The sequence below is a fragment of the Wolffia australiana genome, chromosome 1 (genome assembly GCF_029677425.1).
Source record: "Wolffia australiana isolate 7733 chromosome 1, ASM2967742v1".
Classification (NCBI taxonomy): domain Eukaryota; kingdom Viridiplantae; phylum Streptophyta; class Magnoliopsida; order Alismatales; family Araceae; genus Wolffia; species Wolffia australiana.
In genome coordinates this window covers 21,373,544-21,377,864 of record NC_135835.1, presented here as the reverse complement: position 1 = coordinate 21,377,864, position 4,321 = coordinate 21,373,544, and positions in this window count along the sequence as shown.

The window sequence follows — 4,321 nt, the reverse complement described above, 5'->3', positions numbered from 1 at the left end:
GGCTATATCCCAACGCTGAAAGAAAACATTGCAGAATTTTCTCTCCATTCTTTCTTACAAGCAAAAAATTATCATCAGTAATAGAATTAAATATTGTCTTGGGATGACGTTGATCGATATTATTTTCGTTCGGTTGGATTTCAATCTGTCATGGTAGATTGATCCTTCAATGAAGAATTAAACCAAAAAGGCATAGAATAAAAAAAATCGACGTGCAGAATAAGAAGATTTAGAGGGACAGAGAGAAAGAGATTGGGGGAGAGAAAAAGATAAATTTAGATCTAACCAAGTCCAAGCCAAAAGGAATCCACTACGATATAATCAGATGCCCCAGACAAGCAAGCCTCTCCGATAAACAAGATCCAAAAGGAAGCCCCTGACGACCATAACGAACCCTAGATCGTGGAACTCCCACAATGAAGAAGAAACCGCCAAGGATTTCACCGCAAACAGCACCAATCCGACGCCCTTTCTCTCTCTCCCCCCCTCCCCCTCTCACTCTCTTTCTCTCTCTGCACCTTCCCCTCCCTCTCTGTCTATGTCTCGTTCTGTGCCTCGTCTCTCTCCCGGCCGATTTGATTCGGTCAAGTTAATAGAACATCTTTCTCTCTCTGTATCCCGGTTATGATGTGGAATCCACTGTGACTGCCAGGTGGATTCTGCCGCCATGTCACAACCGGGATATGTCGGAGTTCACTTATAGAGTTTGGGATGTACCGTGCCAAAAAAAAGATTGGGATATATCTCATATTTTTGAAAAAGTTTGGGACGTACCGTGCTATTAACCCTATTTAAAAAGGAACATAGAGGACCCCTACTTCATGGCATCATGGGTTGAAAATTTTTAGTGTAATGGTTAATATGAAAATTATTAGAAAGGTTACACAGATTTGGAGTCCACTAAAATATTTAACTTTTATCTTGTCTGCCAGATTCTCAGATATTGATGACTGCATGTCTGGAATATTTGAAAACCCATCATGTAATTTACATCTTCAATTAAAATTATTTTCTGAGTTTGAGATAATCTGATTCACAGTTACTCCAGTATATGGATCACACCTGTCGTTATATACACCTATCGTCATCCACAATATCAATCTAAATATATATTGATCAAATAGGTTATGAGGATAAATGTAGAACAATAATTTGGACCTGTTTTATTGGCTTGGTACAGATTTAACAATGAGATTGAATGGACTAGTCATAAGGAAAATCAGTCCCTTTAAGATAGAACTAATGAACACACTAACCTTAAGAGAATCACTCATTCAAGAAAGAGACAAATTCCCCAGCTGTTTTTAATATGTGCAATTTCACAACTAAAAAAATAATTATCAATTAAGGATATTCCACATATATTTTTCAATAAGGGATAATACATTTTGTTCCCCATAAGCAATTAAAATAACTTAAAATTCTGGTATTATAATTTTCAAAGTCACAATTGAGACCAATCTAAATCATAAATCTTGATTCCCACTGATTTGTGAAAACCCTTGAGAAGTACAACTTAAACATGACCTGAAACTCTTAAATATTTGATTCTTAAATTGCTGGAGTTCATATTCTGAACACGGTAAACTAAAAAATTAGGCTTTTAATATTTTGTTGGTGTTTTTGAATTTACTCAAGTAAATCTAGGTAGTGATGAGTACGGATTGTCTCTATGGGGAACAATAATTAAGGATTTATTACTGAGATGAGATAAAAATAAAATATGGAGTCAAGTGATGAGAAAATGTAAGGCGATATAGTGATAATTATTACTATAATTAAGATGATTATCTTGAATAGTATATATTGATCATTAAGATTTTAGAAAATAAGTCAATAGCGGGCATGGAGTGACAATAACAAGAAGAATGTTGGAGGGTGATGCAAAGATTGAGCCATATAAGGTGAATGATAGCTTTGATGATAGTGAGACGGGGCTGTGACAATGGTAGGACTCGATTCAAGGTTATACACACATAATGTAATGGTGGAATGTGACGATGCAATAGATCTAATTTAACAATTATGTCAACAAAAACCAATATAAGGCAAGGATACTTAGCACAGATCCTTACATTCCAACCTCCCCCTCTTCTCTGTTGCCTCTTCCCACACACCTAAGATGTCACGAACAAGCTTGATGGGTATCAGGAACACACTAGCTTTCATTCAGCCCGCAAGTGTAGAAAGCAAGTTTAAGGTAATTTTAATGTCGCTGCTGTTACTTTCACTTCAATCAAATAATATCTATGAATTTGTTATCTTACTAAAATATGTATAGCACGAGTAATGTGGTCTCCTCAAGGATCGGTTCTTAGAGATATGATTATGATGGCGCAGTGCAGCCTGAGCCCCCAGAAATGTCTTCGGAGATGTCACCATCGTCATCGACATCGCCACCGATTCGCGTTCAGCCCTTACACGCCTGGATTCAAGTATTCTGGGTAACGTGCACACCATCTTCGTTTTTATTTCGTCATTTTCATCCGAACTTTTATCCGCATTCTTGCACGTTCCTTCGTTCCGATCCCCGTTAGGCTCATGTTGTAGTCAAGGGAGATTCAATCTATGAGGATCTTCCCCTCCATCCTCTAAGGGGTTGAAACATCTTTTCCCCTTCTTATTTCTTTATTTTATTTTTGTAGCTTTAGGGGTCCATCCTTGTTCCCCTATAAAAGGGAACTAGGGATGCCCTAAAGGACCACCCTTTGATAATTTTGAAGTTTTGAAAGTTCTCGCAAGAGAGAAAGGGTCACGATCAAAGAGGAGAAGGGAGGAAGACGGAAGAGGAAGAAGAAGGGGGGAGAAGGAAAAGGAGGGAGCGTGCGTACCTTCAGAAGCTGCCGCCACCGCCCAAGCTGCCCGCGCGCCCACGCCGACCGTGCATGTGCGCGCTGCTGCGAGTCGCCAGCGGCCGCCGCTCGCGCTTCCCTGCGCGCAGCCAACACCGCCCGCGCATGGCGCCGACTCTGCCCACCGAGACCGCTCTGTAGTCACGCGGCGAATCAACCCACCATGACTGCCACCGCCCGCCCAAGCTCGCGGTGCAGCTAGACACCGCCGTCCGCCTGCCGAAGCACTAACGCTGTGCCCATGTGCGAACCGATGGCACCTTTGCCGCCCGTGCTCGTGTGACCGTGAGCCGACGCCACCATCTGCACATGACCTTGTGGCACGACCTGCCGCCGTCACGTGTTTACCCGCGCACCGGCGCTGCCCGCCTGCTCGCAGTTGACACCGCCACGCCGCACCAGCCATTCCTCACCTGTCAGTAGAGCTTCCTCTGCGCCTCAGCTCCATCGTCTCCGATGTCGCCGCACCTGGCTGAACGCACGAAGCCGAGACGACCGTCCTGGAGCATTGACAAGGTACGCCCGCTCTGTCATTGTCTCTTATCTTGTTCAGGCGCCGCCACGGATTTGGCACATGTAAAAGAGTGAAGGAGATACATTAAATAATGTCACTAGAATCTGACCATTTGACCTTCATAGAGGAGATCGACGATCAGGATTAAATCGTTCATTTAAAGTAAAAGCCTATTTAAGTAAAAAGCCTGAAGTCTTAATTCTCCTTATTATTTATTCATGGGACAGCCCACAGGCCTGATAACAACTATGTAATTTATGCCTTGGCCCAGCCCAAAACTTTCGGAAACTTGAGTTTGTTAATCCCATATCAAATTATTTGGAATTCACCAATGGTATTTAACTGTCCATTTAAGATTTGAATTACAAGTAAAGAAAAAAGAACTTTAAGCGCATGCCTGTGTGGGGATCGATACTGGTTACCTTTTGATGTTGTGCTTGCCGTGTTCTGTAAGTGTGGCTGCTCCCATTAGCAACTTGAGCACATAGGTTGACTCGACCATTGGATGAGGCAGCGCATGTCCAAGAAGATGTTTCTTGGAGGGGGCGATGCATGGAGGCTGGCACGGTCACAAATCTTGGGCAGGTGTTTCTTGAACGAGGCTCCAAGAAAACTCCAACAAGAGGTCACGGCAATACAGTGGTGGGCTTAGGCGACGACGTGGTTCTTCCGTGGAGGCGTGGCTCAACGTGGTGACACTCATGTGGCGGCGACATGCAATCCCCTGATTTAGACTTGGAAACGGTAAAGAACTCCCAAAGGAAGGAGGGCGGGAATCGAAGATAAAGAAAACTTCAAATTTTCAAAATTTTAAAATTGAACTCAAAAGAGGCTCATTGGGCATGCCTCCCTTTCTTTAGAGTAGAGAGGATGCCCAAGTGGGACAAAATAGGGGAAACCATCTCGTGATGATAGATTTCCCCTTAAATGTACAACAAAGAACATAAAAATAAAA